This window comes from Sarcophilus harrisii, chromosome 5 (genome assembly GCF_902635505.1).
Source record: "Sarcophilus harrisii chromosome 5, mSarHar1.11, whole genome shotgun sequence".
NCBI lineage: Eukaryota > Metazoa > Chordata > Mammalia > Dasyuromorphia > Dasyuridae > Sarcophilus > Sarcophilus harrisii.
The window spans coordinates 36,940,893-36,955,829 of NC_045430.1; the positions used below are offsets into that span (position 1 = coordinate 36,940,893).

Genomic DNA, 14,937 nt, shown 5'->3' on the forward strand with positions numbered 1-14,937 from the left:
AAATAAGACACTATTGAGAAAAAAAAGGGGAAAAGCCTTTAAATGATGATGGAGGTAAAGGAATATTCAATTCTTCCACCACAATTAGTATTTTAGAGTATGAATGAAAATGTTACCATTAGCAAAAAAAGTGATAATAGTTGCAGAATCCTGCTCTCTTCCTAGTCTCATGGACCTACACTAAGATTTGAGATTTTCATTCCCTTTTCTTTAGCAATAATAACATCTTTAAAGAGGAATCCAAAAGCGGACCCAAAGGCTATACAACCATCCATGGTGAAGCTAATTAGAATTGCAGTCTCAGCATTTCTCACTTCTCTCAGCAATTATCCAGTGAATATTGAAAGAAGGCTGGCTTCACAAGGGAGTTTTTAGAAGTGAGATTGGTACCTGATTGGAAAGAAGTTTAGGACTTCTTTCATTTTCATTTTTAAAGTATAGAGATAGCTTTCTGCTGTGGCTGCCATTGAGGCCATAATACATATAATACTACAATATTATATTATACAATATTATATATTATAATATACAAAACAATTGTATAATACTACAATAGTGCCACAGCCATGGCCATCTGATACCCCATGGCTGTGAGCCTCAACGGGCTCACAAAGTTACCAAAAAACATTTCCAAATATCACCATTGTGGGCATTTGACCAAAGACACCATGTTTGTGAGAGATATGAACCGAGAGGTTTGTGGCTTTCCTCCTTATGAGTGGTGGGCCATGGAATTGTTAAAGGTCTCTAAAATAAGAGAGCCCTTAAGTTCATAAAAAAAAAAGTGTGGGAACTCACATCCTAGCCAAGAAGGAGAGAGAGGAGGTCAGCACTCTGCCCTGAGGAAGGCTGCTGCCAAAAAGTACTAAATTGACCTTGTCTATCTTGCCCTTTACCTAATAAAGATTTGACAAGTAGAAAAAAATATATAGAGATTATTGTTTTTGATATTTTCAATCTGGATCTATTATTTCATTGTTTAAAGGAATTCATTATAAGGAAACTCCCAAAGTAGATGAGCAATCATTCTTCAGCTTATAGTCTTAGAAAGACAGCATAGTATTAAAGTAAATGATAGCCACTATGGGTCAATGGTGGGAGAAATTTATCTAATGGAAACTGCCATCTACATCCAGAAAGAGAACCATGGAGACTGAATGTGGCTCAAAACATAATATTTTGTTTTTGTTGTTGTTTGGTTGGTTAATTGGTTTATTTTTTTCTTTCTTATGTTTTTTTTTCACTTTTGATCTGGGTTTTTCTTATACAGTGTGAGGAATATAGAAATATGTTACAATTGCAAATGTTTATCCTATATCAGATTGCTTGTTCTGTTGGGGAGGGGAGAGGGAATTAGAGAGGGGAAAAAATTGGAACACAGGGGTTTGCAAAGGTGAATGTTGAAAACTATTTTTGCATTATTTCATGTATTTGGAAAACAAAATACTATGAGAGAGAGAGACAGAGACAGAGAGACACAGAGACAGAGAGACACAGAGAGAGACAGAGAGACAGAGAGAGAGGCAGACAGACAGACAGACAGAGAGACAGACAGACAGAGAGAAGGAAGGAAAGGGAGAAAGGGAGAGGAAGTGGAAGAGGGAAAAGAAGGGAGAGGGAGAAGGAGAGAGAGAGAAGAGACAGAAAGAGACAGAGAGAAACAGACCCACAGAAAAATTTATCCAAATCACACTAGCCCTGAAACCAGCCCTCTGATTATGACTTTGTCACTTAGAAAGGGTGTTCATTTCAATTCTCCATGAATCCAGACTACAACCTTCTACAGACTTTAATAGAGAGCCTACATGAATTAATTTGCCCCCCCCAAAAAATACAGAAATTTTGCCAGTGAGCCTCCTTAAACTGGTCTAGGATGAATCCTATACAAGACTGATATTGGAAGCTTTGCTGCTTGTTAGTACCTGGAGCAGGTGTCTTGGAAAACTTCATGACCCCCACATTCAATTGTGAATGACCCACAGTTTAAGAAGCTTTGCTGTAGATCATCTCTAGTCATTCCTCCTGGCTCACTCTAGAGTCTCTTAATTCATCCTCCAGACTCTGCACCCACTGACTTCACCCACCCAGAATTTATGTTTACTGCCCCACTTTTTTCAATAGCAACATAAAAGGCATGTTTTGATGCTTCCTAAATAGCCCAAGTGTTAATTATTCATTGTGGCTAACTATGAACTCTTATGGTCATCCAAGAATAGTTTCTGGTCTTTCACTAATACTAGTAAATTCTTGGTTTTTGGATTGCCAGCCACCATAAACCACCACACTAATGGGGAAAAAATGGAACTATATGATTTGTTGATTGGTATTTGATCAAGGTTTGGGGTTCTACATTTCTGATTCTGTTAGCTTGTGTCATTAAAATATCATTTTCATGTACCTGCTTTTAAGATCCACTTAGATTATATATACCAAGTAAATAAAATAAATAATAAATAAATGAATTTCAAATAAGTAAAAAGGGATTAATTTCCTTATTCTAAAATGGATACCATCATCCAATTGTGTCCAACTCTTCATGATCCCGTAGATCATGATTATCAGTCCTACCCATGGGATGTTCTTGGCAAAGATATTAGAGTGCTTTGTCATTTCCTTCTCTGGTAGATTAAAACAAATAAAAGTTAAGTTACTTGTCCAGGGTCACATAGCCAGTGTCTGAGGCTGGATTTGAACTCAGGCCTTCCTCACTCTAGGCCCAAGACCCTACTCAAGTCAACTAATTATCTTTGTTAGATTCCATTCTGTTTCCTAAATTTGTTTAAGTTTCAACCCCATTCTCAAAATGGAGCTAGCTTGGGGGGCTGTAAATCCCAGATCCTGAACTTCCAATTGTAAAAAATGTATCTAAAATCTGATTTAAATTAAGTTATCCATTATTTTAAAATTCCTCTCCCCAATGTACTTGTATACACAAAAAGTTTGATATAACATAGTTATTCTGTGAAATTCAAGTTCATATCTACTATTCCCATCCATTCCTGCACTTTGACACTATCAGCATCAGAGAGATCAAGGACCAAATTTACTTGGAAAATATGATCTTTGGATTAAACTAAATGACCTATGAGATCCTTCCAGTTCTGATGGTCCCAGCTCTGCAATTTGTACCTAAGGGACCTTCAAGAAGTCACTTCCTTTCCTTGAACCCTAGTTTCCTCTTTCATAAAAAGAAAAGGTTGAACCAGGTCAGTCCCTCTAAGGATCCCTACTTCTTAGTTCTTATTTCCTTGAAATATTTTTCTACATGAACAGTCTGGAGCATTTTTCCCAGGCCCTCAGCTCAAATAATGTCAGGTCCAAGATGTCCCCACAGCAGGGCTGCTGTCATCAGGAGGGAAGCTCTTCTAGGCCCTTGGCCACTTGCACTTGACAGCTGGTCTGTAGCCATGGTGTTGTCTTTCAGCTCCAAGGAAATCCTTCCCAGGAGGGGCCACCAGAAATCCTGACTGTCCTGAGTTGACATGATGAAGGAGTTCCTCCATGGGATCCTGAGGGAGTACCAAGCAAGGAAAATGGAAAGATATTTGTTTGCCAAAGCCCAAGGACCTGCGTCAAGCTCTGGATTGTCTAAGCTTTAACAGCTGTTCTCACAGTATAAGAACAGTTCAAGATAAGACATTTGGCAAGAGAATCGGGGACTCCTATGGTGGTTTAATGGCCCAAGCAAAGCAAATTTAATTTAGGGGAGGATGATCCTAGCACTAACACAGCCCTGTTCTGCTGGCTTGGCTATGCTGGAATGTCTTTGTATTACTCAAATTGACCCCAAAGGAATGTGTCACAAGTATGTCACCATGGAGACTCCATTCATAGATCCACTTCATTAACACAGCATTTTATCCAAAGTGTGATAACAGCACTGGATTTGAAACAAAAGGACCTAGTTTCAAGTTCTGTACTTATTACGTTTGTGATTTAAGGACAAATGGCTAAATTTCTCTGGGTTTCTATTTCCTCAACTGCAAAATTGGAGGGTTGGACAAATGGCCTCCCAGGTCCCTGCCAGCTATAAATCTATGATCTCAAGCCTGGATTTGAATCAACAAATATTGTATTTGGAATCAGAGGGTTTGTGTCCAAAACCTGCCTCGAATACCTACTACCTCTGTGATTTTGGACAAATCTCTGTGTCCCTGTTTCCTAAAATGTAAACTGGAGAGGACTGAACTTGAAAAGCTCTCAGGACCCTTCCAGTTCCAGCTTCACTCTCCTAAAGGGATGAATATATTTAAAAAGCTCCATCTATCACTCTGTCAGGCTTAATTTTTACCAAAGCCTATTCTAGGACCTGAAAGTGGCCAGTGCTAATGGAGTTTTTATTCCAAACATGGCTGCTTTCTTGTGGCAGAAAAAGTCATAATAATAATGATTATGATCATAATAACTTGCATTTACATAGAACCTCAAAGATTACAAAATACTTTATATGCATTATCTTATTTGAGCTTCATAACAACTGTAAAGTAGATAGTATAACTATCCTCCACTTTGCTGTTTTTCCTTCATTCTGGAAGTGGACTATGACATTAGGGAGGTAATGCCCTGACATACAAGTGAATTGGATTTAAATGAGGAAGGGTTGTGCAAGGTCCCCTACCTCACTTTCCCCTCCAGAGCCATCTGGATCCAGTGGCCAGATAGAGATCACGATGACTAGAGATGGCCCTGGATGCAATGGAAGACCTTGACATTTTTAAGCTAAGATTTTCAACAGGTCTCAGTTAGACTGAAATCATACCCATTCAATGATTAAGGCTAGATAATAATTGAAAAAAAATAGAATAAATAAATCTGGGAGGGATAGACCCTCAGGATATCTGGACAAAACAGAAATTATTGTTATTTGCATTCACTCTGTGACAATCAGGACTCAAACCAATGACCAATTGGGATTGACCTGGGACTTCTTGTTGACCAGTCAATGAGAGTCAGAGTGATTTGGATTTAAGGCACGGTCCTTAAGAAAGACATATAACTGAAGCATCCTAATATTAAGTCATTTTTTGATGGTCATAGAGCCAATAAATATTTAAGGCAGGATTTGAACCTGAGTTCTCTTGCCGATAAATCTATTAGTGTTCTATTCACTGGGCCATGACCTCTTTAATGTTGAAAGCTAAACCTAGAGTTGGAGAGAATGAAGTCTGTGTCCCAGGTGTGACATTTGCTAGCTGTGTGAACCTGGATTTCCATATATATACTGTGAAAACTTCCTCCTACTTAATAGACAAATCCTAGGGAGTTCCTAATAATACTATCTACTTTATAGTTGTTATAAAGCTCAAATAAGATAATGCATGTAAAGTATTTTGTAATCTTTGAGGCACAATAGATAAAAATGCTGGGCTTGAAATCAGAAAGACTCATCTTCATGAGTTCAAATCTGGTCTCAGCTACTCAAGCAAGTCATTTCATCCTGTTTGCCTCAGTTTCCCTGTCATATGAGAAGAAGAAATACCGTTTTAGTATCTTTGCTAAAAAAAAACAAAAAACAAAAAAACAAAAAAACAAAAAAAAAAAAAACAATCAAGGTCACAAAAGAGGTAAATAACTTACCCAGAGAGAGTATCCCAACTCCTAAATGATAGACCCAGTGAAGAGAATAGAGGAACAATAATCAAAGACAGGCTAATATCTGGTGGAAGTTATGAGATCAAAGGAGTAAGAGTGGCTGAGTGTGTGTATAGTTCCTCACCTGTGAACCATGATTTCCGTGTCCATGCTTTTCACAGATGCTGTATATATCTATGAAAGAATGTTTATCAGATTCATTGAGAAAATATTTGATTGTAACTTTTTTAAAAAGTAGATCATTTCATTAAATGCCTTTTGCTTTTAATTAATCATAACCTTTGACCAACTGTTAAAGATAAACATATTTATGGGGGATTATCAGCTATGCGTTAAGGGGATACAGACTCATGGAGTACCCTGCTACCTATTCTTTGGGGGACCTATCTTGTGAATGGGAAAGTGTCCCCAGATATTACCTGAAAGTATCTCCCAGTAAGCCTTAAAGTTCCATAGCAATGTGAGTTATTGGGATTCTTTTTTCAGAACTTTGAGGTCATGTAATCCATCCTTTTCATTTTACAGATCAGGAAACTGAGGTAAAATGAGTTGGTAAGTGATTAAACCAGGATTCAAATCTAACCTCAAACGTTTACTGGCTATGTGATCTTGAGCAAATCACTTTCTCTCTCTGTCTGCTTCAGTTCCCTCATCTGTTAAAAAAAATAAATCTGCCAGGGTCATTGTGAGGATCAAATAAGATTTTGTAAAGCACTTAGTAACCTGTGCCCAGCACATAAGAGGAGATATATAAATGTTAGCTTTTATTATAATGAATGTTATTATTAAACCCAACTCCTCTGATTCCAAATCTCTCTCCCCACCACCACAGCTGCCTCTAGATTATTATTACTATTATTATTTGCATCTTCTCAAAGGGAACAAGAATAATTTCACTGCTGTGCTAGAAATGATCAGCTGTTGTCAACAAGCCCTAAAATATCTCTGACCTCTGGGAACTCTTGGCACACTCTGTACAGTTTTGGCTATTTCCAGAGAAGCTCGTGTGTGTCTGTGTATGTGTGTGTGCATGTGTGTGTGTGTCTGTATCTGTGTGTACGTTGTGTACATGTGTATGTATCTGTGTGTGCACATGGATGTGTGTGTATCTGTGTATATGAATGTGTAGTTTCAATCCTGACTTAAAGACTCCTTTTAATTAAAACAAAATAATTAACTGATTATTGCAGGCTTGAAACTAAGAAAACCCAAAGAGAGAAAGGCAGAAGTTTCTAAACAACAAAAGAAATTGGTTAAAAGTTGACAAGGTTTTAAAGACTTGAGAAAGTAGCTAGGGAAACGGTATCATTGGGCAGCTAGAATGCCTAATTGGAGTCAGGAAAACTCTTTTCTGGTCTCAGACACGAGCTGTATGACCCTGGACAAGTAACTTAATTTTGTTTGCCTTAGTTTCTTCGTCTGTAAATTGAGCTGCAGAAGGAAATAGCAAAGCTCCAGTACCTCGGCCAAGAAAACCCCAAATGGAGTCACGAAGAGTTGGACCCAACTGAACAACAGCTCTAGAGCTCTAAAGAACCTCAGGATATCTGGTCTAATTCCCTTATTTTACAGATACAGAAACTGAGACCTAGGCAGAGGAAGTGACTTGTAAAGGGGACAGTAGTTCATCATTTTAGAGCTGTAAGAGATGCCCCAGAGGCCATTTAGTCCAACCACCACATTTAACAGAATAAAAATCTCAGTCATAATCTTTGGAAACAGAATGTCAATGACTCCAAGTTCAATGCTCCCAATGCAGTATTTTCATCACTTCTTTTGATCATTAACAACCACTCCACTGTTTGAAAAGGGAGATTTGAACAGAGGGAACTAAAAAGAAAAAAAAAGATTCAATTTTGATCTTGCAATTAGGAAAAACCATCTTAATTATTCAGGAACAAAAACAAGATCTAGGTTCTAGAATACTGATTCCCAACTGGGAACTGCGGAGACCTAAAAGGCCACAAAGTTATTGACAAGAGGAGACACACCAAGTATTATCATTTTAACTTTTATTCAGTTTCAATAATTACTATCATGTTGGGGACTGAATTATAACTAGGTTGGGACAATCAGGGCTTTGCTCCTGGGCTTGAAAATCAAAGGGGGCTTTCTGTCTCATGAAAAGTTTTTTCTATCCTCCAATAACCACTGGCTTCCCCTATTCCTTGTCTGTCTGGTTCAGTAGGATCCTAACCCCTTGTTTAGTTCTGGGCAGTTACCTATGGGGTCCTGTCACCTGCCTTCCCACCCATCCTCAACCTTCAGAGGGGCACAAGTCAATCTTCCTAAAGAATGAGCCACCCTTCTCCAAGCAAACTTTTCCTATTATTAGATTATTCTCTGTATCACTCCCACCCCTACTCAACATCAGATTGCCCTTTGTGCTGGCTCCATTCCACCTCAACAATGGTCTTTGTCCCTGATTTAAAAAAAAATCATAGCTATCCTTCATTTGGGAGAGGGGAGGTACATCAAGGGGGTCTCACTCTAAAAAGTCTGGATTCCAGCATCTGCTGGGGGATAACCTGCCCACCAACCTTGAGATAATTATTAGGGGCCTTCACTGCAGGTTTTCTAGATCCAGTAGAAAAGCTACGAGCCATGGAATTAGAAAACCTAGGTCCCTGACACTTAACTGTGGGACTCTGGGCATTCATTTAACTTCCTCTGGCGTCCATTCCATCTTCATCAAGATTTCTTCTTTCTTTTCTCACTCTTAACACTACCAAAGGCCCCTCTGGGCAAAGCTGAACCCCACCGGCAACTCCAAGAAATGAAATGATCTGTTCCCTTATCTATGGAGCAGAGAAGGCAACCAGACAAATCGTAATAGCTAACATTTAATTTTTTTTTTTAACAAGTAATTGGAGTTAATGGTCACATAGCTAGTGAGTCTAGATTTGAATTCATTTCCTCCTGATTTCAGAGCCAGTGCTCTATCCCCTGCACCATCCAGCTGCCTCAATAACTGACATTTATATAGCATTTTAAACTTTTGTTCATTTGCTCCTCACAACAATTCTACCTGCCTCCCAAGTTAGAAGCCCCAATCCAACAACTTCCTCAACCAAGGTTCACAATGAATCACAAAGGTTTTTTACAAGCAATGGTCTCATTCCTCTTTCCATCTTCTCAGAAACTGAGGAGTAAGAGGGAAATGATACCAGCTATGGAACTGGAGTTTATCACCAGTCTATCTACAATAAACATCAAAGAGTCTGTCAGCATTTTTTAAGAAGACTGGATTAACTCTTGGATTAAGAATATAAGGAATTTTGGCTCTGGAGCTGAGAGAGGGAAGGGAGAGATTTGAATTGTTTTTTTTTCCTCCTTCATGACAGAAGGGATGAGAGAAGAATCTGGACCACGTGCATTAGCAAACCCAGACCAGAAAAAGCTGAGAGCTTGAGAATGAGATCTCCTAGGGCTGGAGTGATTAAAATTAAGTTTGTTTGTGAAATGTATATGTGTATGGGTCTCGGTGTGTATGTATATATAGGTATTTAGATATGTATGTGCGTATATAGCTATGTGTATGTATCTAGATATAGACATAAATGCATATACATATATGTGTATAGATATATATGTATGTATGTATCTATCTACATGCACATAAATTTGGGTATATATATGTATGTATATGTATGAGTATATATATATGTATGTATGTAGATATACACACATATATGGGGTGTCTGTATATATGAATGGGTGTATAGATATATATTGTGTATATATATGTATGTGTGTGTTTGTATATACATTTCACAAATAAACTTTATTTTGATCACTATATATACATATATAAAATGCACATGCATAGATAATTATTTAATTTTATATATGTGCTCATATATAATTATATAATTTTATATATGGATAAAATATATTAATATATTATATATAATATGATGTATTATATAAATACACAACTATGTGAATTATATATACATGAATTTATACATGTATATATGCATATGTGTGCATATGAATTTTGTGAGTATATGTTTTTATAGATGCCTCTATGTGTCTATATACACACATGCATATATATGTGTGTACTTTGTGAGCAGTGTAGTATATTGTAATAACACTAATTTTGGAGGCAGAGGACTTGGATTTGACTCCCACATCTACCATTTACTGCCTTTGAGACTTTGGGAAAGCTAATTCATCTCCCTGAGTCTCAGATTCCTCGTTTGTAAAATGAGGAGCTTGGATGAGAAAACTTCTGGAGTCTTTTCCAGCTCTAGATCTGTGAACTTATTTATGGTGGCCATTTTCTGTTGTTGCTTCAAAAGATCCATAACAGGCACCAAAAACCCAGATATGACTCTCGGATCATGGGTTCTGGGTATACATGCATGTGTACCTGTGCACACACGTACACACACACACAGGAGACTGGAGACCCTTAGTCATAGGGACTGATAGAATAGGGACCTCAGGAAGACCATCCCAACTAAAAGTATCCCAATGAATATTAGAACAGGGAGGAATTTTGAGGATTATCTATCCAAACCCCTCAACTACTAACAAAGTATGAGAAAGTAAAATGACTTGCCCAAACCTGATTATCTTAGTAACCAAGACTAGAATGCCAGTATTCCATTGTTTCCAAATCAGTTCTTCTTCCACTACACCATTCTATCTTTTCTATTAATACAAAACATCCTATTTTTAGTAATGCATTTCTTTGGGTTAAGCTTTTGCCCATTTTCTGTCATTTTCCTAGCAAGGGGATCCCATTAAATTAAAAGACAATTTCCTATCAAATTACTTTTATACCTGACAGAAGAGAGTATGACATGATGAGCATATTGGGGCTCTGTTGGACAAGAAAGATCAAAGCTAATCAGACCTAAAGAGAAAAAAAGCATCCTAAAAGAAGATGTGCAGGATAAATTTCATCAAATTCCAGCTTTGGTCACCCATATTGTTATCATAAGAAACCCTCTTTTCTCATTTTTTTCTCCTCGTTTCTCCTTTATTAAATAGATAGGTGGATAGTGATAGAGATGTATAAATACAGAAAGCAGATAGATAGATGATAGGCATAATAGGCAATAGATATAATAGGTAATTGATAAATACAATAGATGAAGGTAGATTAATAAATATAACAGATTACAGATTTGAAAGATAGATAATGAGAGAGAAATTAGCAGGCAAATGTAATGCCAAAGGTCACTTTTAATGGGGTGACCAGTTCCTACAATTGTCCCTATTTCATAATTCTGCCTTAAGATTATGACTGTCCCCTCTTAATGGTTGAGATAAAGATTTTATAGACATCCTTTAATGTCATTAGAATATCAGTAACCTCCCTCTATCCCCACCTAGGTCCCTCCATTGTTGTTATTCCATAAAAGGCTTGTTGTTTTGATACTTGGGGCTAGACTCTTTGAGATGATAGTCTCGTCTAGCCCTGGGATCCATTGGTCCCAGTATTTCTCTCCATTTAATAAACTATTGAATTGGTCTCTAATCTCTGACTTGCTCAGTTTCTTTTGGCATTACAAAAACATCTTTAATAATGAAGTGTCCACAGAAATCAGTACAGAAATGTTTAACTCCATAATGCTTCTCACAATGATTGATACAACGGACAGTTGTTCAATGATAAGCAAAGAGTAGTGGTCAGTGAGGAAAAGGGCCTTGTACTTACATTCAAGAAAAACTTGGTTTCAAATCTTGCCTCAGAAACTTGGTAGGGAATTGACTATGGCCAAGTCACTTAATCCTTGGCATAGTGGAAAACTGCTAGATTTGAAATTGTGTTAAATAACATATTCAACACAATTAATTTAACCTCTCTGAGCCTCAGTTTCCATATTTGCAATATGAAGGAATTGAATTCTGTGACCTCTAAAGTATTCTCCAGATCTATATTTATGATTTTATCAGCTTCACAAACAGGAAAGGGGAGAGTGTGGGGAGGGGGAAGGGGTTGACATGAATGGGAGTGGAAGAAAGAGAGAGAGGGAGAAAAGAAAGAAAGAAAGAAAGAAAGAAAGAAAGAAAGAAAGAAAGAAAGAAAGAAAGAAAGAAAGAAAGAAAGAAAGGAAGGAAGGAAGGAAGGAAGGAAGGAAGGAAGGAAGGAAGGAAGGAAGGAAGGAAGGAAGGAAGGAAAGAAGAAAGAAAGAAAGAAAGAAAGAAAGAAAGAAAGAAAGAAAGAAAGAAAGAAAGAAAGAAAGAAAGAAAGAAAAAGGAGAGAAGGGAGAAGGAAGAAGGGAAGAAAGGAAGGAAAGAAAGAAAGAAGAACAAATACCAGTTTTTCTTCTACTTATTTGATAGTAATCTGCCTATCACCTCATAAATTCCAATGAGTAATAGATATCATTGTGTATTACAAAGGCAAGAAGCTCTACATTCTTTCCATGATAGGGGGAAATTCTATCCTGATACAGGCAGCCTGATAAAGAGGGAGAAAGAATGGATTGAAGTGGAAGAGCTGGGCTCACACTATCTTTTACTGATCATAGATGTATTCATTCTTTCCAAGTTCCCTTTCTTCACATGCAAAACAATATTGCATACATGAGCTGCCCCACAAAAATTGTTTTTTAAATTTTTTCTTGTTAGAAATTTTCTTTTTTTAAAAAAACAATTTAATATTTTATTTTCCCCAATTACAAATAAAAACAACTTTTAAAATTCACTTTAAAATTTTTACAACTCTAAATTCTCTCTCCCTCTTTCCCCTTCACCCTCAGTGATAAGGCAAGAAATCTGATATAAATTATTCATGTGCAGTCATGCAAAACGTAAAAAAACAAAGATTATTGTGAGTAAAACACTTTGTAATTATTAAGCCAACCAAAAAACTTTTGTGAAGTGCTTGCTGCCTGCCAAGCTCTGAAGATACAAAGAAAGGCAAAAACATGATCCTGCCCTCGAGGAGCTTACATTCTAATGGGGGAGACAGCATATCAATAACTAGAACATACAGGGTTCATACAGTCATCTGAGAGGTCATCTCAGAGGGAAGGCACAAACAGCGGAGGGACTAGGAAAAGGCCTTCTGTGGAAGGTAGAATTTGATCTGAGTCTTGAAGGAAATGAGAGAAACTAAGAGGCAGAAGGAAGGGAGGGCCAAGACATTTCAAACACAAAGGGCAGCCAGGGAAAAGATCCAAAAAACAAAGAGGTCAAGCTTGGGGAAAGAAAGTGTAAGAAGATGGGAAAGGTGAGAGGCAATTATGGAGAGCTTTAAATGCCAGAGTTTTCCTCATTACAGAAATGTCAGCTTTTATTGCAAATGTTTATTTGCAAGGTTTCAAAAAAAAAAAAAAAAAAAGCTGAAAGCATCTCAGTTCTGATTCTTCTAAAGAAATGAGCAAACCTGAAAATGGTCATTGCTGGGAATTTTGTCTCATGATGGTGATTGAGAGCTTGATTGAATCAAGACACAAACAAGCAAAATATCCTAAAGGAATCAGGATAGTTGGAATCCAGGAGCATTAGATGTCATTCACAAGGGATGTTTTCTAAAGAACAGATCTGTCCATGGCACTATTGTGCTCAATAAACTCCAGAGGTTCCCTATTACCTCTAGGAGCAAATAAACTCTTCCATTTGACATCTAAAACCCTTTACATGCATGTCATTCCACTTGGCTATCCAGCCAAACTGGCCTTCTTACCTTAACTCCTGCACAAGACTCCATCTCCTATCTCTTATCTCTTTGTCTTTGCATGGGAGTTTGAAGGAAATTTAAAGGTTAACTAATTTAACCCCTTGCTTCAACCAAGTTTCAGCTTTGCCTTCAGCTTGGGCTCATCAATGCTTTTTTCAATGACTCCTCTCCTTCTCCTCTGAGAACCCCCAGTTTCCTTCAGATTTCTGGTCCAAAGTCAGACTACCTTGTATTTATTTTGTATATATTTATACATATGCATATCCTCTGCCCTGAAAGAATGTAAATGGTCATTGAAATTAGGCAATTTTTGTTTCTTCTTTTACATCCCCAGAGTAGATGATTAATAAATGTATATGTTCATGGTGTTTATTCCATTAGCATGGAAACTACTTGAGGGTAGGGACTGCTTCATTTTTATCATTTTATCTGTAGTGCCAAGTATAAGAAATAGCATTAGGAGATGCTTTAAAAATGATGATTTATTGTTTAATAACTAAGGGCAATATTTGTTTTATCTAATTTTGGTTCTTCCCAAGGTTCCTATACAGAACATTTCATATACTAGATACTACATAAATGTTTTGAATTTCAAAAAAAAAGGAAAGAAAGAAATGAGAGAGAAAGGAAGAAAGGAAGGAAGGAAGGAAGGAAGGAAAGGGAGAGAAAGAAAGAAAGAAAGAAAGAAAGAAAGAAAGAAAGAAAAAGAAAGAAAGAAAAAAGAAAGAGAGAGAGAAAGAAAGAGAAAAAGGGAGGGAGGGAAGAAGGGAGGGAGGGAGGAAGGAAGGAAGGAAGGAAGGAAGGAAGGAAGGAAGGAAGGAAGGAAGAAAAGAAGGAAGGAAGGGAAGCAAAGAGGGAAAGAATAAGAAAGGAGGGGGAAAGAAATGTAAGAAGGAAAGGGTGGAAGGAAGGAGGGAGAAAAGGAAGAAGGAGAGGAAGGAAGGAAAGAACAAAGGAGACAGGAAGGAAGGAAGGATAGAGTGAAAGAGAAAAAAGAAAGGAAGGAATGAAAAAAGAATTAGTACCCTCTCTAGCTTCAAAGAAATAGTCACATTTAAAAGAAATCAGTCTACAGATTTTAAAAATGGAATATCTTTATTTCTTGAAAAACTGCTTTATCAGACATTACTTACCTTATAATGCTGGGTAAAGACCCATTTATTCTATTCTTATAATGAGGCAGCACTTCTCAAACTCTGAAGCTCTTGCATATCATTGAAAAGGGGCCCAGGGAAACCAGCAACAAAATTTGGCTCAGCCAAGGGGGCAAATTAGGTGACCTCTAAGGTTCCTTCCAACTCTGAGATTCTGTAATTTACAATGGGGAAAAAATATCAGGACTTATAACTAAAGGATTATATTTGTTTGGAGCACAGCAGTGCCAGGGAAAAATATGTAGGACAAGAAGGGCAAAGAGAACAGTAAGAGGAGTTATTTTTCTCTCATTTGCCCAGTGACCAACATTGGACAATTAGGGATTATTTTGATCCTTCCTTCTTCCTTACTTCTTACTTCCACCTGGAATCAGACTGTATCAATTCCATCTCACCAACAGCTCTCACTTGGGTCTTACCCTTTCTGCTCTCTCACCTACCTGTCTAGACTATCACAATGGACAAGCCAGATCTTCACCATCTCACACCTAAGTACTGTCCATGAAACAGTTTTTCTTTGGAACAGATCTATTCATGTCACTGAAC

At 37.4% G+C, this 14,937-nt stretch overlaps 1 pseudogene; it reads left to right on the forward strand.

Annotated features, from left to right (window-relative positions):
* Nucleotides 1-560: 560 nt before the first annotated feature.
* LOC100924581 lies at nucleotides 561-869 on the forward strand (annotated as a pseudogene).
* The last annotated feature ends 14,068 nt before the right edge of the window (nucleotides 870-14,937 follow it).